Consider the following 26784-nt stretch of genomic DNA (forward strand, 5'->3'; position numbering starts at 1 on the left):
AAATCAAAAACCAAATTTTATTGTACAAAATATTGATTATATTTCGCATGCAGAACTAAAGGAAATGAGAAAACATTTCTTGGAACACGTACAAGATTTACATTTTCTATGTATGTAAATTTATATTTTTTTTCGGCGCCATTGAACTGTTCATAATAAATGGTAGATTGAAAATTGTAACCCAAATGTTATACGCCCTGTCAGTTATTCTTTATTCGTATGCCATTCTCTGCTGTTTCAGTTTTTGAACATTTTCCTTTTGTAGTTAGGACAATTCGTAAGCAATTTTTTTTTGTATTTTGCGGCTTCTAGTCATTTTAATTTTCTGTTTCGTTTTCCCTGTGCAGCTGCTGGGCAAATAAGATATATATGTAAATTATTATTACCCATAATACACATATATATGCATACCCTGTACATTTATTTTAATGACATTTATGTTAACGATGCTAAAGTGCAAATAAATTTGTGCCTACACGACCAGCAGCTGGTCAGCCTGGACGCTCGGCCATTAGGCAAAAATAACGACCTACATATGAATCACACTTAGGAGCTGGCAAGTTATGAGTCGAAATGTCAGTTGGGTAAAATTAAAACGTGTGTTTATGAAGAAAAACTGTCGCCAGCCAGTTGAGATGAGGCTGGCCACATTCCACACTCCAATTGCAGTTTCAGTCTTGGATCTTTTCCCTGTTGATTGTCTGGCTGCTTATTTTTCGTGTCGGGCTGGGTTTTGCACTTGCTGCAAGTGCACTTTGGTTTATCTTGGCTTGTCTGCTGCCAACACGGACCTGGACAGGCGGACAGACAAACGGAACCCCGGCACATGAAGTCAGTCATTTGGTCTGGTATTGGTCTTAAGCCAGCAGCATGTGTGTTGCAGGAAGTATAATTTTGCTGTTGCTTGCAACTTGGCAGTAAAACTTTAATTGGCGGCAGCCAGGACAACTGCAACAGGAAAAATGTTGACAGCAGAATATAAAAGGATATGGAACAGAAGAACCTTTGTTTAAATTTGTATAGAATGCTGACACAAGCTCTCATTATGTTGAAAATTAAGCTACCAAAGGGAAACGAAAAAAATGCTATAGAATTATAGCATTTCGTAGTAGAGCAAGACTAGCCGGACGAATGTCGAAATATAGGTTTTTGAAATGGAAACCCTTTTTTCTTGCTATTCAGATAACTTTTCCAAACTCGGGATTTATTAGTTCCTATATCATATAGCTTCTATAGATAATATCGTTCGAAAATTAGGTTTTTATATGACAAAATATTCTAAGCTTTACTATTTTCACATCTGACAAAGGATAATGTGTACCAAGGCATAAAGTCGTTTCTCATTGTTAAATGACAAATTGGCTAATACGATAAATAATGTGAAATATAAATTGCTGAATGATATTGTCATAGGAAAGTTATAAAAGTTATAAACGGGCAATACAGATGTCTTATTTATGCTAATAAAAAAAAACGAGTGTATTCGTTTTTCCGAAGTACATAAACAAAATATATTCAGTTCGCACAGGGATTTGATGACTTTGCATTAAGCAACGCCCCCTGTTTGTTGAAGTGATTATGAATAAGATCACATTACTATATCGTTCATCAGCCATGAGGGTAATTTTATTAATATGCCAGCAAGAATTTTCCGACCACAACTGTTTCATACTTGTTCATCATAAATAACTCATTACATTTCGAAAAAAAAGTGACACACATCAGAAAATTTTCGTTTCATCGTGTGCCGCCCACACCCCTACATCACACACACACACACACACACACCTTTGTACTTGCAAGTCTGGCCGTCTTTCCGTCGATTCACTTTTACTTAAATATATCGATCCGTTCGCCCTTCAGTTTTTCCACTTTCATGCAGACGGGGAAAAAGATAATTGTGTTGCAACATCAGGAAAACAAAAAAAAAAAAAAAGGGCAACAACTCACTTTTCCACATGCCATCAGCCCACTCCAATGAATGCCTAATGTGTTTATGAATTGTCATTTTCATTGCCCTACGCATTGCGTTGCCGCTCTCTGTTTTGATGACATGCAAGCAATTTGTTTGGCCGACTCTGACTCCGCTTCTTTATCAGGCATTTGTCACATTACAACAAATATGGCCCAGCAGGGCAAAGAGACCGTTGCTGCTGGGCCATGGGATTTTAAACCAAAAGAATCAACAGTTTGGCACTGCCAGAGAGCGTCAAGCGCCAAGAGATTGCGAATGAAACAAACAAAGAGAGCAAGTGTGCGAACGAGCACTGCTTAACCGATGCCGTAATCGTGCATTCGTATCGCACTGCTTCGGCTCGCCGTCGTCGCGTAGCGCTGAAGTTTAAGGACGGCAGCTGCTGTATGTTCAGTTCTGCTTTCGACGTCGACACGTGTGGACGCGTGCTGAAAACAGTTGCCGCTCTGCCGATGCTCGCTGACTATCTCTCTCTGTGTGTGTGTGTGTGTGTGTGTGTGTGTCTACGTACGTGTTGCGATGCCGTGGCCGCAACAAACTTAAAGTTGAGGCAATAGACTAAGTCAATGCGACATATACCCTAACAAGCAGCTGCCAACTGAGAATTGTCAATCGGCCAAAACAAATTCAAACTGATTTGTTCCCCGAGGCATTTGAATTGCCAGCAATTGCCAGTGTTTCCAGCCAGACGATCTATCGGAGTATCAAAATTCTAGACTGCACTTTCAATTTGTTTTGATCCAATTACGTGCTTGTGTGTGTGTGTTTTGGCCTTTGACCTATGCAATCAAGTGACAATTTGCCAATGGAAGCCGTAAGACGTGCCACAATGTTAAACCAATTTGCACGATTTACTCTCGTCTTATAAATAAATTACAAACAATTATGAAGCAACAGCAGCAAGCCATAAAATAATCAACAAATTGTTTGGCCAAATTCCATATCAAAGCCAAATAACAATTCCGAACACGAATAATTGAAATCTTCAGGTAAGCACTGCCATGCATGCATTCCGAATTGAAATACTGCACATGTTTATTTCAAACGTGTTGCATAGACAGCTAATTTGGCAAAGAAATTATTTAGAAAATTGATGAATAGACTTTTTTTGATTTACTTTTTCTATACATATCAAATTCGCTTGATCAGTACGATTGATCAAAACGGCAATAACATACACTATGTATGTTTAAAATAATTGCCAAAAGATATGTCAGATGCGGATACATCCACAGATATAAATATAGATACAGATACAGATACAGATACATATACAGATACGGATACATGCCTACATAAAGATACAGATATTTGCTTAATTTCTGCCTAATACAAAGCAAATATAAAAAGCTGCCTTTAACTCACATTTTTTTCAGTATTCCTTAACATATGCTTTTTTCTCATAATTGACTCCCAGATAAAAATATTGTCATGTACTTTTCTAACATCTAATCGTAATTAACAATGACATTGCTAATGCTTAATAATACACACCCGGAAGACACGATCTCTAAGCCAAGCACACACACTCACACAGTAGAAGCTGTTGCCATTCCCAAAGTGCGTCTCTTTATATTTTACCTTAACACCTTTAATTAATTAAACCGCACAGCTCCCGGAAGTACGGGTGGCAACACCTTGAACTGTTGCCAAGGTTGCGTAACCTCTGCCAATTGGGAGCAGCTTGGGGGACAACTGTAACGGCATTTGTGTCGTCTTTAAACCACATTATTTGGTTCACCTTGGGGCAAAAGCAAGACGCGACGACAAAAGCAAGACAGTCAGAGGCCCCTGAAAAAAAAACACTGAGTCCAACCCCCCGATGTGTGTGCTAGGCGCAGCAGCCAGCGTGTGCCACATTTATATCACATTGAGAAAACGCGGCATACTTCTGCCACAGCCGCTTGATTACATATTTATTTGATATTTGGCTCGCTGTTTTACGAGGCGACTTAGTCTGTGCGTAAATCTTGAGTCGTCTGCGCCGAGAAGCATTTACATAAAATCCAATCAAAAGACATGCACATTAACTGGCGGCGCTTCTCATTAAATTTTTAGCTTGCCGCATGCGTCCTAACCCACAGTTACTTAGCTCCGCTTAGAAGCCCCTCTACGTTCCCTACACTAAAAGCGTCTTTAATAATTCAGCAAATTGCCTGTCGCATCAACTTGGCAACTCTTTAGGCTTTTATTTTTATTTGATTATATTATGTTGCTCCATTTGTTTTTGTTTTCGATAAGCAATAAAATCAATATCTAAATATTTATTGAAGCGCAACGAAGTGTATATACTCGATTATAAGTGTTTGGAAAGAATTTTGCGGTTATACGTTTTGGCACCTGTTTGAGGTGTTTGTGTAAACAATGCGTGTGTATAATCTAACTTGGTTGAATATTGCATTATATTATTTTTATTTTGATGCTATTAAAAGAGACTTCTTTCTTGCGTAATAATTTATATATATTTTATGATTCACAAGACTAATTCTGCCCTACATTGCCAGTTTAAGCTAGTTATGTTTAAGGTGCAAAAATATAACAATACTTTCTGATCTTGAGGTAAAAGTGTACAAAGTTAAGGCTAAATGCGAAAATTTTTCATATATGTTGATTATATCAAAGTTTAATTAAGCACTTGGCTTAGAGAATAGTTTCGGGGTGCTGTGATCGACACCGATCCAATCCAATCTTCTGTTTTTTGTTTTAGAGAGACAAGCTAAAGTTGTGAGGCAAATAATTTTTTTTCGTCCAGGAGAAGCAGAAGAAGATGTTGCGAAAGCGATTAAATAGTCGTTTAACATGTGGACGGATTACGTCTCCTGATTTGGCGACTCTCAGATCTCTCTCGATATCCCTAGTACGAATATACCAAGAATAATTGGAGATATTAAATATATATAATAAGATATTCGCAACTCTCCGTTTTCTTCATCAATTTCAAATGTGCAGCATTTTTATTAAAATGATAAAAAATATATATATGATTTTTACATCAAATTAAATCAGTTAAGCTGACGTCTCTGCTGATATCGGTGCCTGGGGCAGCGGCTGTGCTGTAATCAATTAAATATTGATATTTTTAATATTTAATCTTTTCAATTAAATTGCCAATGATTTACATGACAGCCGCAGTGCGCTTTTATGGCCAAGAAGTTTCGCTCTCAGAACGAATAACGAATGCCATTTTGGTAAACCGTAAATGATGTTGTTGCATATAAATCAATTAAACTGTTAATTTAAAAATAATTAAATATACAAATTAAGTTGCAAGTGTTGCTTGGCCGCACGAGTTGACAGCTGTAGTTATAAGTATGTAAATTCGATTCGATTTTTATATAAATTTCTAACAATATAAAAGACACAAGTACATACATAACTGAAGCTGTTCCTGTAAATGAAAGCTAAATGAAAGTATATTCCACATTAAGAATACGTACATTTTGCTGCATCAAGTTACAAAGTCTTTCAATAGGAGCTTTCTATTTAGCTCTTAACAATACCATTTGCCGCTATTGTGCCCTGTCACGCCCATTGAAACGCTAAGCAGCCATTATATGTGTTCCATAATGAAATAAAGCTCATTAGGCACAGTTTTTATTTACGAGATGCACATCGCGCATACGCAGTGTTGCAGCAGGCGGCACTCTTGAAATTCTATGTGATTTTGCATTTGAGGGAATTTGATGAAAGAATGCGCACCGTGCCATGCTGTTGAAATTCCTAATTATATTTTTGGATTGCGCATACGCCCCATTGCACCCATATACAAATAACAACTCGCTTGCAATTTCTTACAGCACACAAATTGAGCTGCAATCAGCAATCAAAATAAAGCACTTATGGAAATAACCATGTAGAAGGTCAGCAATAACAATGCACAGAATATCAATCATAATTATAATTAAGTGAACTGCGCGGCGGTGGAAATATTGAAGAGTTCCACGCGCGAGTTGGTATTTGTTTTTAAATTTATTCAATTGTTCACATATGCAGCATATAAGTATATAAAAATTTTAAACGTTTGAGCGATTTTTTTTTTTTTTTGGTTAATGTTTTAATTTAATTGAAGGCCTGCCATTGGCGGCAATCAATCTACCAATCAATCAATCAGTGCGCGTGATGAGTGCCAAATAAAACGAATTATTTACAAGCAGTAAAATAAAGTACAGGCCATGCCAGAACTCAACCCGAGACCCGCATTGTGTGCTATGCATAATAATGCCAGCCCGCCGCACGGCTCAACTTCAAATGGCTTCAGCACGCCGCTCGGTACGTGCCACAGTAACTGAGCCTGACACGCTGTAGGTATGCATTTCGCAGTCAACCGCATCACAGTTACAAATTAGCGAGTGTAGCGAACTTGGCGCACCACCCGCAACGTGGCCTGTCGATTGCATGTGCAACCCCCGGGCCTGACAACCATAAGCCGCAGCCCTCCCACCATTCGTTGCGCCTTTTTTTCCGGCTGTGTGCGCACATTCAAATTCGGCATTTCCATGCCATTCTGTGGGCCACTGCTGCAGTTGATATAGCCAGAAAAAAAAAAGTCAAACACTGTCCTTAGTTAAACATAAACGTTTTGCATTGGTTTTGGGGTCTCTCACTCTCGCAGCTAACTTTAGGAGAGGGTGTTCGTAAGCTTTTGGCTATTTGCTGAGGCTGCCTCATCAATTTGCAAAGGACCCAAGTAAGTACCCACACTGTCAACATTGACAAAAGTTTTAATTACAACAAGACAATCAGCTAACATTATGCTCTAAGGCGCCTGTGTGTGTTTTCTTGAGGCTCGACGAGGTTGGCAGCAGCTCAGCATCTTAGCAGCTGGGCAAACAGCAAAAGTATTGCATACTTATGAGGGCATGCCGTTTTGTGCTTATCAGGCAGCAAACTTCTTGGTTAAATGGAGCGTTCTGCATGTTAATTGAATGGCATAAACAGTCATGTCAGCCCAACCAAAATCCTTTGACTTTCTGTCCACACTTCGTCATTTCCTTTGATTTCTGTATCCTAGTCATTCGACTCGGGCTGTTCAGACTTTTGTGCTTGTGTCAGATTATTATAATAATTCGCATATTATGCTAATTATAAATCTCTTTTTTTCTCCATATTACAATCATTTATTTATTTACAACTATATGCTTTAGTTACGTCCCGAATCCTTTTCCCAATTAGCCGTTAACTTTTACGCCTTTTTCATTTCTTTGCTTTTACACAATTTCCATGGCTAAGATTTTAATTTTACCCTTTTTATATGCTACCCAGACAATGTTTACTAATTAATAATGAGAAACTACAGTCAGGATGGGCTAAAAGCAACTGCAATATTCTTAAATTTATGCGTTATCTTGGCTCATTGTGCCTTAAACAAATAAGTTAATTAGCTTCTTAAATGTAGAAATAAATTTAAAAGTTAAATCTTTGCAATATAAAAATCACAGTAACTTAGAGACTAAACAAATTTGTTGCGCCAAGAGAAGTTTATTTAACTATTTTGAAACTAAAAGTTGTGTGTCAATAAAGTAAAATAATTGAATACATAAGATAAACAACATTTGATTAAGCGAAATCCCTCAAAAAATATTTAAAATATGTGATTTACAAATATAATACAATTAGTTGATTAATCCAAAAACATTTGTTAACGTAATGTCAATCTATTTGGAACTCAAAAATATATTTATTTATTTTTTCATAGCTTTTGATCAATTAGTAAAAAAAATGTTTAGTTAATCATTTACTCTTGAAATGATCTAAAATAAAAAATAATAATAATAGATACCCTTACTTTACTGCAGGTGGTTAACGCTTCTGCACATCCGACTTTAAATTTAATGCTTGCTATTCACAGTAGCTGCCGCAGAGTGTGGCGCATAAGAAATGTTGCCCCATCAATCGCCTTTGTTGCCGCGCGGCTGCTGTTGCTGTTGGCAGCTGCTTTTGCATTTTGCCATACAAAATATGACCAAAGCGATGGCCGACAGTCAAAGGCAGTTCATCAGCATGTGCCTTGCGGCTTCCTTGAAAGGATAACCACATATATATATATATATATATATATGTATAAACTTTGTATATATATATTGTGTATATTTATTATCGCTTCGTTTTATATTGGTTAACGACTTTGATTGCAAAAAGTAAATGTACAGAGGCCCATTTTAATTGCACAGGCTTTTCAAAGAGCTCAAAAAACACACTCGCATATAATTTATGGAATACAATTTGCATATATTATTGAGTACGGGCCGCACTTTGAGAGTCAACATGTGCGCTTTATTTTAATTTGAAGCTTTGCTACATTTTTGCTACCGTTTCTCAATGTTGAGCGCCCACTTTGAAGCTGGGCGTGCACTTCAATTTGTCGGCCCGCAGCCACACGCATAAGTAGATATGGACATGGGTCTGGGTGCCGACATATTGCCCTCTAGTTTCAGACCCTCAATCCCTCACTATTCACAGTATTTGGCCTGTTTTTGGTGCACGCGTCGCATACAGCAAAAGGTCGCATATGTCGTTTGATAAACGGAATGGAAATACGGGAGTACACACCGAAAATTTTAATTGCTTTTGCAAATGAAATGAGAGTTTGGAAATTGAGAAGCTCAAATAATTTAGACGCCAATGGAAATTTGAAATTAAAACCAAAGAAAAAAAACATGCACAAGAAAGAGGTCTATTGAATGACAGTAAGCGGAATGAGAAGTACGTTATTTAAAAAGAAAGCAGATGAAAGTGAAAGAAAAAAGGTAACCCAGGAAAAAAATACAGATGTTTAAACAGGAACAAAAAAGAGTTATCTTTGAGTTGAGGCTTGTTTGCATGGCAACGATATGATAAAGTAATTTTCCAAATTTCTGCGTTTGCTAAGGCTTTTAAACCAACAGATAAGTTTGCTTAAAAAGAGAGAGAGAGAGAGAGAGAGAGAGAGAGAGAGAGAGAGAGAGAGAGATGAACAAACAAATGGGCATAGCTCTAACAGAATTCGATGCTAACGCAGAGTTTAGACACTTCGCAATACCCTCTTCAAGAGTATGACAAGAGGTGAGAGCAAAAAAGAGAATAATGAATGGAAAGAAACAAAATACAAATGAATATAAAACAAAATAAATAAATAACTAAGCTTAAAGTTAAACATTTATAGCCGCAACGAGCTGCGACACGAAATTATTGTTGACTAGTCGAGAGAAATTGAATCCCAACACTGAACTGAATGCAGACACTCAACCGCCCATTGAACAACAGGGTATAAATAATAAAAACAAAAGGTTACTTTTGCCATTATTTGCACGATATGCTGACACTTTTAATAACCACAAAGAGCACATAAATATCATCGTCTAACCGCAAACAACACCAGCAACGGGCCAAAGTGCTCATCAGCAGCAGCAAAGGCAGCAAAAGGAGCAGCCGCAGCTGAGCAAGCAATTTCCATGCATATCCATCAAAAATGAAAAGAAAACACTAGCTAGAGAAGCAGGTCTGAGGCCAGAGCTGGAAGCCCAGTAAATCTCGAAGCCAGCTAATTTCCGCAATCAGAAAGTCACTTACGTACCAGGGCATATATAAACAAAAAGCCAAAACTACGACAACAACTTGTAGGGGCAACCGTGCAACGCCGGCACTATAAGCGCCATAGTTATAACTATCATTGCTCATGTGCTGCTGCTGTGAAGAGTTTGCTGTACAGTGTTCTCTGTTTACGGCTCCGGTTGTTGGGCCATGTGTCATTCAAAAACAAAAACACAAAAAACAACACAACACAGCACAGCACAACACACACTCAAGTGAAAAGGACAACGCACAGGACAAGCGGATACAATGGCCATGTTCTTGTGAGAGCTCGGGTAGGGGATTGGCGTGTGCTGCGAATTTATGCTCGCCCCTTTTTTACGATGACGTTGCCAACTTACCGAACGAGTGACACCTAGCTGTAGTATATATAAGTATACCATATATATATATATATTTATAAAATACAATAGGGTCAGGGGTTCAGTCACTCAATGTCCTGAACAGCATGTGTTGTCTATCCAAAAGCCACACACATGCACATACAGTGACATATATTACGATGACACTTGCTGAAACTGACATCTAATTGATTATTCCAACAGCAAAAGTATAGACAAGAAGCGTAGCCAATTAATTGAATAATCAATTTGATTTATTGGATAGCTAAAATGTGTTGTTTTATAGAGTTTAATTTGATTTGATTGCGACTTAGGGGAGACATTCTAGACATCAGCTCTATTTAAGGCACATGTATTGCAGTGACACTAGCTGAAATTATTTTAATTTATTATCCAATTTGATTTACTTGATAGCTATAGTTTATTATTTTATGGGCTTTTATTTGATTTGATTGCGCTCAAATTAATTATTTCCTTGAGTTAGCCTTTTTTAAGACATAATAAATATTACAATGACACCAGCTGAAAGTGACATCTAATTGATTATTCTAGCAAAGAAACGTAGCCAATTAATTGCATATCATCAATTTAATTTATTGGATAGCTTAAATTAATTATTTTATGGGGCTTCATTCCATTTGAGAGATACTATTTGCATTATATACTTGAGCTTTAGTTCACCTTAAAGGAACTGTTTTGTTTTGCCAATTGTTGATTTGTAATTGAATGCTCGTTGTCTCTGCTGTGCCCGTTCAAGTGTCTGTCACACAACAATAATTATTTGCCAGCTATTGGAAAACAATTTCCCTTTCCATTTCCTAGCATTTTTCTGTCTGCTAGCGCGCAAAAGTTTTCACCGGAAATTGCTGCAATTTATGATTTAATTTATGTTCCATTTTTAATACTTACTTGCTGCCCGTTAGCTGCGATGGCTCTGCCACTGCGTGTGCTCGATGTTGCATATAAATGCGCTGATTATCGCGGCACGTTGCAACAGCCAACGTTGCCACGCCCAGTTAGCGTTTGGTTAAGTGATGGGGCGTGTAAAGGATGCACCATCGAATGCGCCAAAGATAAAACGACAATCACAACTTCAAGTTGCGGCAATCAGCTGCTAAATGGAAGAGAATGAAACCAAAATACATGCCATAAATTCTGTTCAGCGTTTTGTTTGAAGCGGAGCCTGACAAGCTATAAATTTAGTTTAGCCAAAAATACCATCTATTTGTTAGTCAATAATAAATTCGAGACTGTTTTATTTGAAGAATCATAATGTGACAAGCATGTTGAAGTACGCACGACATGTACTCATAACTCACGTAGGTCAGGAATATTCCCAGAATATCTTATACTCAAATTTAGAGTCGAAATATTATAATGTGACAATCATGTTCAAGTACACACGAATTGTAATCAAACTTCATTGAGACAAAGAATTTTCCCAGAATATCTTGAATTCGTACCTCAGACCTTTGCGCCTTGGCAAATTTGACAAAATTACATTTGAAGGCTTGCCAGCGGAGCCCCAACTTTTTGTTTTCTCCTCGGAGGTAAATTTACCAATGCCAGTGAAATGCTCCTCCTTTTGGTCGCCTGCTACTCACTCTGATTGCAGCCTCATGTGCGACTCATTTGAACGCAGCCGTCGTCCGCACGCGCCAGGACAGGAGCATTCATCGCATGTTGAGCAAATTTTTTTATGGCACGTTTGCGCTTATACATATATATATTTTTTTTTGTCGTTATATTTTTGGTAAAGTGACATTACGAACGAAAAGTGAAAAGCATCATTTTTATGCGACACACTTGAAAAGGTTTTTCACTCAGGTTTTTATGAGTTCAAAAGACGAGAGTCGAAACCCAAAAATTGTCGCACCCCACCATATCACATCCGCATCACACCCGACGTCCACCCAGCCGAAATAACAGTGCTGTCTGTCAAAATGCATTCATGCGTGTGCGCCTACCTATACAGACACCACCCACCGAACACCCACAACACAACCGACCCACTGAAATTGTCTACGTCAGTTGCCGACACTTTAAACGCATCGCGTGCCCAAGCATTTGCCAAATAGCGCGCATATTTTGTGTCAACGGCTCGGGCAACGCCTTGGAATATGCAATGCAATACTTTTCCACTAAGACTTAGAGATGGGCGCGTGCCGGGTGCACGAGCACGAAATAGACACGGCTCAGTTTTTATTCATTCGTATTCAATTTTTCTGACTTGTTTACTATCGAAGCCTCAAAAACATCATGCTCATCGTGAGGTATGCACGAGCCCACACAGGTACACGCACGCCCCATGCTCAGCTCTAACTCTAACCAAATTGCGTAAGCAAACAGAAAGTGAGTTACGGGTGAGGGGGTTATTCCAATTTGGACTTTCGTAAAATTTCGTTTTATGCATAAATGCTCGCTCTCTCCAAATATACCTTTAAAAGTATCTAAACACAGGCAAGAAAGCAAAAAGTAGGCACTTATAATTCAAGCGTCAGTGGAAGTGCTTCTGTAATTGCTAGGCAAACAAGTGCTCAATGACAGTCATTGAGCGCACTCCAGAGGCCTACTGACTGTTTGATACATCCTTTGCTCGCCAGTTGTACACTTGGCTTAAGGACATTTGGTTATATATATATATTTAAGGCACAGATATGTTGTCCGTTTGCCAGCGTTAATTAGCCAAAAGTGCGTACTTGTGAAAACGTTTTGCTCTACAGAGCTACAAAAGAACTTTTTTAATTAGAAACTTTCGTTAAATTGAATGCAACGAACTATGAAAATTGTCCAAGCTATGCAATACCTTGATGAAATTTGCAAAATGTGTGTAAATGATGTTCTGGAATTCACACACTTCAAACTTTCGACAAAGTTGCCAAACAAGAAACGGGAGTTATGAGCTAACGACTGCAGCCGCACATATTTGGATATTTGATTTGACTTAAAGGCTTATGGCCGGATGGGATTTAGTCAGGGCGCAGAGTATGCTTTGGGTGTTATCTAAAAATAACAGCTGAGACAACGACCGCCAATTTGGAATTTGTAAAAACTTTGCCGTTCGCCGTGCAAACTTTGTCTGGCTGTAAAATTTGCTGCGAAAGGCTTTCCCTGCCACTTTGACTAACTGGTTTGGTAAGCCTATAGCACACACACTCATACACACACGCGCGCACCACACAAAAATATACTTACGAGAAGAACTTGGGGGTATTATGATAAAGTTGAGGCCATCAATTGCTTATATGTATATTTATGTTATATTCTCAACAAAAAAGAAAACGGACGACAGGTGAGAACACCCAATAAATCACTTGCCTCGCGGCCCCGTCAATTAATCAAAAACGCCTTCAACTTAACAAACAAATAGACAAACTCCCTTGATACAAACTGAAGCCATAATGTAGCAGCTCTCAATCTAAAGCCATGCCCTCGTGCTCTGGCTCTCATAACGTTGAACGATTAATAAAGAGTAAAAAGCCCGCTTCAACAAAAAATGTTATAATTAAGCCGTCAAGCTGCTGACAGCCTCCTTGAACAGCGCCTGCTGATAATGCTGCTTTATATATATTTATTTATTTTCGGAGTTGCCATTTGGCAACATCAACGTGCAGCTTATGAGCTGTCAAGTGGCCAGAAAATGATATTGAACAATTTTGGTAAATATCTCTCAATAAAGAATTTATTTAATGGCATGTTGAGTTGTTAAAAAATGATTAGCTTTGTTAAAGAAATAAATTATATAATTGAAACATAATATTTTTAATAGAAGCTAAGTTTAATTTATTTTTTATTTCCCTACAAACCCTTAAATTAAATGTTTTTGTTAAGCATTAGCTTAAAAGCTGGAAATTAACTGACTTTGAAATCGCTTTGTCTATTTGATAAATGATTTTAATGCCTTGACTGATAGGTTGCCCTAATTGTTCTGTTTATTGTTGCAAAAAGGGAGGCAGGCTGTTGGCCAAAGCGTTCTAGATCAATGACTCAGCCAGTGGTTCATGCACATGGCCTAATCAGGCCAAAAGTAACTTTTCATAAATGTCAAGCATACACACACAAACATGCTGGGATTACACATACGGCATGTTGTACGACTTGTGGTTTACACTCGAGTGCCGTTGATGCTAAAGTAGTTTTGTATTTTTGCGTTTGCAAGTCCATAAATTAAATTTAACCAAACAATTTTTGGTTTAGAAAGTTTCATGAAGCAAAAACTTGCGTATACGTCATGTTGGCCAGGGAGTCGAAAATCTTGTTAGTCGTCGAGTTGTTGCTGCTGCTGCTGCTGCTGTTGCTTTCTTGTTTGCTCGCATAATTCTCAAGCAAAACGTAATGAAAAGAAACAGCAAACGGTAAACGGGATGCAACAAATGCACTCGACAAGGCTGCTACCCAAAAAATATTTAACTCAACCTGCAGCTGCAGGAAGTTTCGACCAAGCGTATTGTAATTCAAATGGTCTGCGTGCTCACTGAATGAATGGTGCACAGCTGACGATTAGCTTTCGCAGACCGTCGCAATGTTTGCACAAAACGGACCCACAAGCCCAACCAAAAACCTTGCCAAGTTGTTGCCATCTTTCAAACGATAAAAGATTTATGCAAAGTGCAGCGGAAATTGAAATTGAAAGGCGACGTCGGCCATGCCAGCCAAATGCAGACAGCCCGGCGGCTGCTTTGCTTTCCAGGCAACCATTGCGAACAAACTAAGGCCCAGCTGAGAGCACAACTCATTGACTCTCGAGCCTGGCTAGATGACTGGCTGGCTGGCTGCTGCCTTTAAGTGCCTAAGTTGTCCAACGCTTTTCAATTAAATTCAATTTATTAATTTCAATTATTTGCGCTTCAAGTGACCGCGTCCCAGGCCAGCATAGAAAGAGAATAAAAATAATGCAGAAAACTGTCAACTCAGCACACTTAAGCACTGAAGCAGAACCCAGTGCCAACTGTGCTGTCCAGATGCTGCCCAGCAGTCAGTCGGCTCCTGTGGCTGTTAAGTGCTGTGGAGGCATTTGATTGATGTACCGCAGATTGGGGTGGTGGCTTTCTCTGCTAGAAAAAACCGAGCAGCAGGCTAAACGCACTGCTAAGTGAGCAAACGCGTTTAGCCCATTAAACAAAGAACATGAAATCCCTAAAAAATAAACAACTAAATTATTAACATTGAAAAACACTCTACATTCGACTAGCAAGTCTTTTAATCTGATAATTTCTAAATAATTTACTGTGCATGTCATTTTTCTGACAATGTTTAAAAGAATAATTTTTCTACAATTTTGTAAGCTTTCCGTTCAATCGATTAGAGCAAAATTTAGTTTCCAAAGCTGAACATAGCTAAAAATTAAGTTCGTAAAATTATTTTAAATGGGTTGAAAACGAAGATCTAATAAAATCAAAAGCAAAATTGAACTTAACGAACTTAAACTGATTTTTTTTGCACATGTCAAAAACCCTGCGCAATCAAATACACCCCATCTAACCAAGCCTGAAGAGTATATTAAAATAAAGGCGGATGTGATGTTGTGTCTGGTACAATTAAGGCCAGCTAACATTATCATTCTCATATGTCAAAATCAACAAAGCAGCTGTTGTTGGCCATTTTCACTTGACTCTTCGTTAATGGCTTTTACAAGCATTTTTTGTAGCCTACTTTGCAGCGTGCGAGGTCGCCTCCGCCTATTTTGATGGCTGACCATAAAAATACTATAAAACAACAAACAAAATCATCAGGGAAAAATGGCTCAAAGGGCAAGGGCCATAATGCTTATTGACCGCTAACCGTAAATCACATACAACATGATGTTAATAGTGTCGTAAAAAAGCGACAAGTTACCTGGAGGGATGTACACAAATGTAATATGTTACACTCTGTATTTATTAAAACCATTCAAAATTACAAGATTAAAACTTTGACAACGAAAGGCAGAACGAAATTACTTTCTACTACGTTACATGCAAAAAACAAAGGAATTTTCATAAATATTGCCTCACTCTGCGATTCTCATGAATTCAAGTAAGGCTGGCAGGATTTCATGGTTTGATTGAAAGTATTATATTAAAAAGTTGTGTTGGCAACTTAATAAACTTCAACTCAGCTCATACTGTTGTCTCTCTATCTATCCCTCGCACTCTATCTCTTTTTTCATTTTTCTGTTTTTTTTTTTTTTTGTTCTTGATTTAACTAACTCTCTACTTCTTATTTTATGTCATTGATGTGGATATATTGAAGTCTGTCTCCAGCAAATAGATGGCAATAAAATAGTTCTGTGTGCGTATGTGAATGTTCAGGTAAGTACATATTTACATAGATATAAGAACATATGTTTAGGAAATGCAGACCTAGGCACGGGCTATCTCCTGATGCATATATTTATATATTCCCAATGATGGCTGTTGACTGCCATCAAGAAAACGACATACGTTGGACCCAAACGTACTGACCATAATAAATCGGCACTGGGCAGGCGAGACTTTGGTCAAATTAAAACATTTTACCTGTCCAGTGCTGCCCATTCGCCGCCTGATGTTGACAAATTAGAGGTCTTTGAGGTGTAGACCCTCCTTTATATCCTGTCGTGCACAATTCCCAGCACTGGGGTGCGAAATTTTACAGCCAACCGCTTCAGCAGATTATCGGTTAAATAAATAGACAAATTGATTTTAATGGAATTGGATACACCGGAGCAGGTCGGGATCCTGTGTGCACACCCTGGACACGGACGGCATTGGCCCAACCCCCTTGTGCAAACATAATTTCACGTAATTTTGTCTTGGCCTGTTTCCTTCTCTGTCCTCCTTATGTGATGGCCCAATGTTGTAAACTTTATTGTCTGTGTGTGTGTCTGCTTTAAAGTAAATATATATTGCGGCTGCCGTTTGCGGACGGCTTTTGTCAACTTGAAGGACATTTCTGGCTGTGCCAAATGACATATGAAATACCAATCATTCAAAAATGCCACACTTAAGCTGATGATCTAAAAAATTGGTGAAACAAGATCATAAAATATACTTTTTAATACATTTTAAAATGCTTAGCAGCAAGTTGGCGCGTGTCTGTTCGATGTGTTTTAAATTCAAAAGTTTTCAAGTGTTTGTTCTTTACTTGAAATGCTTTAAATTTAAACTTTATTGTTGAATTTTCATGACCAGTTCTTTGGGCCTTACATTCCTTTTAGGAATTGTGAGCCATACTTGTAGCACCGGAAAGTTTGGTACACATGAATAAATAAATAGTTTTGTATGCCATATTACACTTTTTCAATCATCCCTGTCTATAGTTTTTAGTTGTCCTTGTTGTAAACTACAATGTCCCGTATTATGATTTTGTATATACTTCTTTATTTCAAACTCATGTTCCATATTCTAAAGTTGGTATTTGATACAGTTGTCTAGGGCCAGTAACATCAATAGCTGGAAATCCTAGACATCATTCTCACCATTTGTTTCTCATTTAAGTGCTCTTTTATTTCGTTTCTTAGAAACAATCATGTCCTTTTTTTTAAATTGCTTTGAATAAGAAAAAGAGAGTAGAGAGGGTATTCTTCTTTTACTTTCAGGATTTTCAATTTTTTTATATTAAAAATGTTATATTTAATAAGTTGCTAAGAATCTCTAATTATTTCCATGATTTTAGTTGCATTAAATAAAAAATTTAATTTTTTATTAAATGGCAAAAAATCCTCACTATTAATACCAGGAAGTCACGGTATAGTCTACATCATATATTTCCCGCTTTTCAGTTTCTCTGAATTAGAAATTTTATTCATTATAAAATTGTCAAGAATCTAATCAATACTATATAGCTATGCACAATTCATTTTCACAATTCAATTTTAATTATTCCATAGTTAGCTTTTTTCAATTCCAGCATTTCAGTTTCCTTGAATTATAAGTGTAATTTTATATAAGGTTGTCAAGAATGGCTGACATTAATACCAGAAAACCTGAAACCAAATTCTTAGTATATCATCCAGTTATCAAGAACTAAAAGTACAAATACCGGTAAGTTGGGTACGCTATATGCTCTATTGTTTATAATTCCTTTGTTGCATATTCCTTTATTTCCAACGTTCCAAGTTTTTGGTATTGATCAAGAACCAGTTATATCAATACCAGAAAGCCAATAACCTTTTCAAGTTTTAGGTTCGGCAACTATTTGGCCGCTTGTAACAAACCAAAAAGTTATTGTCAAAGAATTAGTTGTCCTCCGCTTGTGGAAAGTGCGCTGCGGTGGGCGTTGCGGTTGAGGGGGGGGACAACTTTTAATGACATGCTCTGTATGCGAGCGCGTGTTACATGTTAGCCACATTATCAGAGAAGCAAACGACAACTTTCGGAGAGGCCCTTTCTTCTTTCCCCTGCCCTTTTTACTTTTCCACCTACATGCCACGTGGCTTACATGGTTGCCCAATGCAACGTGTCCAAGTTTGTTTTAGTCCTATCTACAGCTCGTGTCGTCCTTTAGCTAATACTTTTCGCCGCTTGGCACATGTTCCTCAGCAGCTCTCAAGCTCACATCCTTATATCCTTACATCCTGACAGCAGCACCCACACACAACTAATACAAATTTCACTTAATTGCACTCGAAAAACTATGCATGTGAATTGCACTCAGCTCGACTAGCAAGTGCGGCTTGGCTGGGACTTGGGTTTGGGTTTGGGCCTGGGAGTTGGGCTAAGTTTGGATTTGGTTTTAGTTGGGTTGCCCATCGGTTTTCGCTTTCAGTGATGCAGACAGTTTTTGACAGAGCGTCGGACGCACACACAAACCACAGACGACATCTCGAGGGTCTGAGTTGGCTAGCAAAACTTTTCGTTTTTGGCTTGGGTTTCCAGATTAGGCCAACGCCCACAAGATCCAAATGAGTGCAGGCAGAATGGCTGCTGGCGTCTGCTGTTGAAAGTAGCTCACGCATAAGCATCTCTTGCAACCAGGACATCCAAGCAGGAGCACACGGCAGACATACTCCAGGCAGCAGCCGCATGCTAATGAGTACAACTTTTTTGTACCTTTACAGCCTTTGCTCTTGTTTTTTATTTTTTGTTGCTTGTTGTCTAGTGTTGAACTTTTCATGCACTTGCTTGGAGCTTTCTATCCGGCTCTATCTGGCTGTAGGTGGAAAAACTGGGCGTGTCCAACTTAAATGAAAACTTCTTGAATGGAACAATGCTGTGTAGCAAAAAGGGGGAGGAGCGTGAACGCCGAAACAAAAGCCTGTGGGATGGTGTTATGCTGCCTAAATTGATTAAGTTGCCTGTTTCGATAGTTTGAAAAAAGAGTGAAAGTTAAAATTTAAGCTGTGCCATAAAACGAGTTTGTAATTGATGTCCTCAAAGAAAAGCTATCAATTATATGCAAAGCTATAATCTTTAAGCTTTAAAGTAGGTTTTAATTAAAATGGGTTTTTATCTTATATATTTCAAAGAATTATTGCAGTTCCTTTGCTACTAATCATAGATACTGAAATATTTAATTTAAATTTGTGTAAAGCTCACAGAGAATATATAAGAGCATTTGCATGCTTCACTCTATCCCTCGTTGAGAGTTTAACACCTTAATTCCCCCCAATAAAGTTGTGTCGTCAGTCTGAAGCTCTTAAAGAAATTATCCTTGAGCACAAATCCCTTGCCTGGCCTTGAGTCGTCAGACGAAACTGCAAAAGGTCTGTCATAAAATGTTGCACTACTTTGAGTGTCAAGAAAAAGAAATAAGAAAGGGGGAGAAAGCCTTTTAAACTCTCCGTTGTGGCTGTAGTTGTTTGCAACCTTTTTTCCCTGTGCCTTGCACACATTCCATTAAGCTTATATTGGAGAAGGGGTGCAAAGGGTTGCCTGCCTGGTGAAAAGGGGCCTCGGGCGTCGGGCCTCGGGCTTAATGTTACTTGTCAACATCTGGAAATAAATAAAGAAAGGAAAGTCTAAAGATAAATTGAAATTTATGAACCGGTCTAGGAAGTCAAATGCCAGCACAACTAACCGACAAAACATTTCAGCACTTTAACGCTACTAAGTAATTTATAAGGCACAAACGTATTGCATTAGCCGCACAAATGAAATATAAGTTTATACACCAGACGACCGACAAATGCTTGAAGGCCAATTTTAACAAAAATAACAAATTGCTATTGCAACACGAACTGCGCATACACTATCAAATTGATACGGCTTAAGTATTTAGAAAAAGATTTTCTTTTAATTTTCTGCAAAAGACAACAAAAACTAAACTCATTTTCTCCCTCTCAAACACAAATTCCAGTCCAGTTCGCGTTGTGTAAATTTAATTTAAGAAAAATTATCATAAAATTCGAATTATATATTTTTTTTTGGAAAATTTGAATTTGAATTTCAGAAACAATAATACAATATGCAAAACAAGTTCTATGAAGGATATATAATAACATTTTGCTGCTGAAGCTGAGAACATGAAAAGAAAGACCATAGACATCAGAGACCATGTAGCAGAGCAACAATATTTAGACTGTGCCCTTTGCAGGCTATTACAAAGTTTACGAGACTGCTATTATACCCTCTTCCAGGGTATAATGAAATTATATGGCCCAGCCCACCTGTCGAAAACTACAAAACGTGCAACAATAAGAGGCAGGCACACGGCACACAAGGCACAAGCCAGGCAACTTGTGTGTGTTGTGTGTGCTCTGTGCCTAGCAATACATTTGCCAAACCTTATTAAATTATACAGGCTGTTGTAGTAGGAGCAAGGGAGTCGGCTGTCTCAAAATGGTGAAAGTGTAGCATATTTTAGCTAAATATTGCAACTACACCAATGAGAGTTGCATTTGCCGCAGTTACAAGCGATACGCACAAGCTCTTTGGGCACAATCGTGCTCTAAGGAAGCCAGAGCTCGATTCTTAAACCAAGACTGAGAGCCCGAATCGAGTCGGTATCTGTGTGTGTCCTGTGCCGTGTTTCATTTGTAAGCAGCTGGTGATAAGTTTGGTAGCCGTGAGTTAAATTAATTCGAGGCATATAAATTATAGTTCATTGTTCTGTGCTCAGTTTGTATCCCGTTTGTGTGCACAGTATTCTCAACGGCTGTAGCCGACACTAAGGTTATATATTTTAAACACAGCAATAAAGCTAACCCAGGACAACTCAGCTGGCCTTGTCCACTTTCTTGGTATATATTAGTACAGTCAGAAAAAATATAGCTTGAAATCGATATAAATTTAGATATTTGACATCGAGTCAATGGCGGTTCGCCACCTTTTTTATATAAACAAGCCTTAAGCTTTATAGATTTTTTCATAAATTTTCAAATATCAGAATACTTTTTCTTATAAGACTTTCCGAATACAGAATACTTTTTTCTAAAAATGCGAACAAATGTTGTCTTAAAACTAAGATTTAATATTTTACACGTTGTATTTGCTGTACTCAAGAAAATTATATTAAAAATGTTTTTTTTTTTACGATTTTCTAAAGTTTATGTTAAACATTTTCTTTCAGTGTGCATGTAATGGGAATGGCTTTGGCTCCTTTCTTCTTGCTTTTTGCCTTATCCCTTATCCCTTTTTCTTTGGCTTTTCATTTGCCTTTTCTGTGTCGACATTCGCCCCGCGCCTTTAATTTAATTTCATCGCGTATACGCCCCATTATGCGCCTGTTGTAGCGTTAAGTGCGCCCTGAAAATCAATTGGCAAAGCCGCTTTCGACTCCACTGTGAAGTGTTGAGAGGACTGCGAGAGCCGCATACTCCCCTACATTATGCATATATCAAAATTGGACGGCATTTCAATTGTATCATAAGCAAGTCACAAGTCAATAAGCAACTCGATTGTTGCCGACAATGAGTCTCAAATTGGGCGTAACTAATTTGCTTTGTGTGCACCGAACGATACTCACATGAATTTTGAGTTTGTTGCTTTGCGTTTCATTTTCAGCTTATTTCAATGCCAGCAACAAAATTTTGGCAACATTCAAGGCTCATTGATTTCAGCGAAAAGGCATATAAAATTGACGAACGAGCTAAGCGTGTGGCTTATGAAAATGTGAAATGTTTTAGTTTCTAATGCGTACATATAAGCAAACGAGTTCCTCCTTGCTAAACTTGTCTGCCAATTTGATGCTATTAGGAAGCCCAGGCAACGACAAGGGCACACAATTCCGGCCAAGCTGTGTGGGTATAAGTGTTCGGAAGAGCTAAGAATGCACACAATGCTTAACAAATGATGTCAAAACTTATTAATGCGCCATCATTATAATTAGGAAGCCAAATTATATAGCTTTTCATAAGTTATTCGGACAGAAAGGAAACCCCAAAAGTGAGTCATAGAAAGTATCATAAAATTCAGACCTTTAAATTGATGCCTTATAAATTACCCTGTGCCAAGGAAAAGGAAATAGCTAAAAAGGGTATTATAAAATGATGCTATACGCTCGTTCGTCCTGGGTACATGTAATTTATTGTCTCTTCGATAATAAATATAATGGATATATCAAACAAAAACTTTACGATGTATTTGAAAATTGCATAGAAGGGCAATATTTAATAGAGCTTAAGAGAATTAGTGAGCGTTAGAAAGCGTGCGACTCTGTCGCTTCTGATTTTGTGAATTGAAAAAAAATAAAGGAAGCGGGTGGCAAATAATTGTGGTATTTCGAATGTGTGCTAAAAATAAAAGCTATGAACCCACTTAAGATTAAAGGGAAGCATGGGGCAAATTATCGAGCAGAGCGCAAATCGTTGCTATGCCGAAAACAAATTTCATTTCAATATTCATAATATACTAACAAGTAGTCGGGCAGCCAAGTAGAACTCAATACACCAAACACGCCCACGCACACGTAAAAAAAAAAAAAACGAGCTGTCGATGACGTTCATCGTTGTTGGCCACGTTGCCAATGGGGAGACACGCACAGCAACTGTTGTTGTTGTTGTTGTTGTTTCTGCTGCTGTTGTCGTATTTGCTTGGTGTTCTTCCGGCATGTAAATAAATACTGAAGAGAAGCGAAAACGACTATGATTTATTTTGTATTTTGGCATGCACATTGTCAATATTTGTGGAATTTATCAAAAATTTGCTGCCGACCCCAAACGCGATGATTGCGTCGAAACACTTGAGCCGAAGGCGTCATCCAGCCCCCGCCCCTACCTAGCTCAATATCAAGAGGAACAGCAGTTTAGCTCATAAAGTTGTCGACACCAGCTCGCATTGGCCCAATGCCGAAAACTTATAGCTAAAAATCGAAGCAGTTATTTATGGATTTGTAAATTTTTTGCTTTTTTTTTTTGTTTCTTTCTTCAACTGTCGGCGAGAAAAAATACGGAAAAAACAAAGGCAGCCGGCCCATTTAAACAACTGAAAAATATAGAGAAACATTACGCTAAATATACAGACAACTGTTTGGGCCACACAGATGTACTAAATAAGCGTCTACTCGAATCAGCTAGAGAGATCCACCTGCCTCTGCACCCCTGTCCAGTAGACAAATAAAAGAAGAAACAAAAAGTGAAAATCGTACGAAAATATTTTTAAAAATATGTATGTTTGTGGCTGTGCCTTTTTGGAACTCGCGCGTGTACCAATTCTATGAATGGGCCGCGTATCACCTGTGTTTTTGCTCGATCGGGTCAGTTCGGCCGGCCGATAGACAACTAATCAAGTGGAGCACGCTCAAACATGATTTTATAAATACATTTTGATGTTTACGAAACCTATCAATAATTACTAAATCAAAGATATTTTTACAAAGTCGCTTTGTGCAACAAATATTTTACTTTAAAAAATACAAGCTTTGAGTAAAATAAAAAATTACGATGAGTTCGTATCTTGTGTTTGATAATATCAAGTTCCCAGAAGAGCAAAACAATTGTATTTATACATTTTTATTTGATCTAAAGATCATTTTCAAGACTGCCCTCTTAGGTAAAACGCATTTTGTATGTAAATTTGGACACTTGACCTCAATTAAAGAAAACTCTATAAATCTTCGTGTATTCATGAAAATGTTTAATATTATTCATTAAATATTAATTATTATTAAAAAGTATTTGAACAAGCATTAATTTTATTTTTATTATGTATATTTTTATTGTTATTATCATTATTATTATTATTATTATTATTATTATTATTAATATTATTATTTATTTTATTATTGTTAAAATCTAAAAATTTGTATGGTATATATTTATATTTTTATTAACTCGCTTAGCAGTGCATTCCAAAGTCAACTATACTCGGTCTGAATTTGTTTGGGATTTGTAAAAAACGTATTTTACCAGGTGCCAATGTAAATTGTCTTAACAAACAGTTTTTGGCACACGGCAGACGCAGAACTAGTGCGAGAATATTGCATTCGCTCAGTTGAATCATAATGTAATCTCTATCCAGAATACAGACTGCATTGCTCTATATAAAAAGTATGGAACCTGATCTATAAATTATCTAATATAAAAGCTTTTGCTGTTGACATCCAAAGGGTTCGTGGAACTCAGGAACAATAAACCGCAACTGGTGCTGCAATGATTGTGTAATATGCATTGCATTTGCATTTGATGCATACAAATTGATTGCTTGCAGAGTATCTCACAGAGTGTGAAACATGTCTGGTGATTTGTGAGTGCCGCGTATCTGTTCGCATCATGCAATGCTGCGGATATATGCTAATTCAGCCGGACAGCCCAGCTGTGTGAATTTTCGCAAAAATAAAGTAAGCTAGCCGTGCTAACTAAACCAAAACCAAAACCAAATCAACAAATGCCGACCCTCCATAATGCGGACCCCAACCTCAACCCCTTGCCCTTGTCGTCGAAGTGCTAATGGTGAGTGCCCGGGGCTGGCTGCGCATTTCTCACGCGTCAAGTGGCTGCCAAATATGATTTATATGCCATGGCTAGCAGAGTAAAAAATATGGCTGTAAAAATAGTATAGATAAATGGGCTGTTCGGCTCTGCAAAACGCGGATAGCTACGGTGTTCCATAAGCAAACAGAACACACATTGCAAATCGAAAGTGAAATTCAACTGAATCGTATGTATTCAAAGAAGCCCTAAAACATGTATTTATCTAATGAATTGTTATATATAACAACAGTATCTGTGATAATATCGTTCAGTTATGCAGGATTTCCTCGAATCCACTCGACATGCCAGATAGTTTTAGTTAGAGCAAAGTGGATATGCTTAGTGGAGAGTCGGTTTGAGCGCTTAATCAATTGTCAGATAACATTGACAGCGGCCAGCGCAATAACTAAAACTAATCATTTGTGACAGCTGTCAGATCGTAAGATATATTAGCTTTGTGCTCTCCACAAACACACCCACGCAAGGTCAACGAGACAAATTAGCTGGGCTTGCGAGGCAATTAGATTTAGATGGGTGTATGTATTTGAATATTCTCAAAGAATTTTATATATGCAAAAACTTAAGTGATATTGCCATGAGAAGAATAGCAAAGTAGCATAGAAGGCATAACCACCAAAATAATGCGGCAACCTGTAAAGCTTAATCAAAGACCCTCCGATTATATTATAAGCTGACTTTGCCAACTTGTTGAGAATTACAAGCGTCAACCAAAGTAAAAAGTAAAGCGTGCTAAACAGCATGCATTTTTATGTTTGAATTTACCCAATACCCCCCCGTGAAAAACTTAATTCTGTCTCGCACTCCACGTCCATTTGAAAATATATTTAAGTATATAATATATAGCTTAACTTTAAAACTTTAAAAATACGTTAATAGATAATTGCATTTTGTAAATCCCTTATCCTACTTATCAGAAACACTGAACAATTTGTAAACAGTCAAACTTTAGCGTGATTATTTAGCAAATTGATTTTTGTTTAATTTTGATTTAAACCTTTTAGTTTTGGCTCATCGCTAACTATTTAAATAGTTGAACTTTGGCTTAGCAGAAAGTTCGCTCTAACAACACAGACAACGAACGCATTGCCAAAAATTTCGTTTATTTTTTGGCTATAAAAGGAGCAGAAACTGCCACCAAATTGCATGTTATAAATGCGAGCAAGTAAATTTTGGCCAAAGCCAATGCGAGCAACAGCACAGCCCAGCACGTAGCAGGAGCTCCATTCCGCTACCATTCCTGTTCCTGCTCCAAAAACAGCTAGATTTGCCGTTTTAGTTGCTCAGCTCGACCATCATTTGGGGAATTGTGTAGCTGACAAATACGTGGAGTCAACGCTGCCTTTTGCCTTCCGCTGCTTTGTCCTCATATTGATGGGCAACATCAAGATGGAAAGGACTTCAAGCACAGGCAATGAATTCAAAGCTAGATTTGCGCCTTTTGGCACGAACTGCATTTGATTTCGTTGCATTTATAAATGAGACAAAAGAAAAACAAACCAAAAATAAAATAATAAAAATGGACACAATTTAGTGCTGAAACAACTGGAACTTGAACGTTAATTTAGCTGATTTTCATGCTAGATTTGCCACAATCAAAATAAACATATAATCGACTGCACACAAACGAAGAAAGCTCCATAAACAGTTGGACTTTATTGTGATTTTATTGAACGTCTGTGTTACGCAATTGCAATCATGGGCCACGTATCGGGCGCCAGACTGGCCAACAACTTGACAGTAAGCAATAGGATAAACTCGCCTAGATCCAAGCCCTGTTGCCATCTTAGTTTTTATGACCCGCTCACTACTTCAGAGCATACACAAAGCAATCCCATTTCAATCAAACTTTCAGCACGTACACAGCACAGAGACTCGCCCAGCCACATTCAGATCAATTCCTCGAACTTAAGCCATAATAATGCGTAATATTCAACCAATTGAGTTGAACATAAAAGGTTTCACTGCCTTGGCCAAGCATAATTATCTAATTTTTAAATGGGCCAGAAGTCTGTAAAGAACTGCGTCTGAGTCAAAAATATTTGACAGATAAGATACGCTTTAAATTAAAT

General features: G+C 37.8%; 1 protein-coding gene across 3 annotated transcripts in view; it reads left to right on the forward strand.

Moving 5' to 3' along the window:
- Positions 1–26784, forward strand: part of Oct-TyrR (Octopamine-Tyramine receptor) — a 97476-nt gene that overhangs the window by 58092 nt on the left and 12600 nt on the right. The window contains exons 1-2 of one of the 3 annotated variants that reach the window (XM_032434726.2): positions 2388–2964; positions 16117–16175. The gene's annotated coding sequence lies outside the window, so the exon portion shown is untranslated. Of the gene's footprint in view, positions 1–2387; positions 2965–16116; positions 16176–26784 lie in introns of those variants that run through there. The other 2 variants (XM_032434727.2, XM_070207943.1) reach the window with 2 other exon arrangements.

Source organism: Drosophila virilis, chromosome 3 (assembly GCF_030788295.1).
Source record: "Drosophila virilis strain 15010-1051.87 chromosome 3, Dvir_AGI_RSII-ME, whole genome shotgun sequence".
Lineage (NCBI taxonomy): Eukaryota > Metazoa > Arthropoda > Insecta > Diptera > Drosophilidae > Drosophila > Drosophila virilis.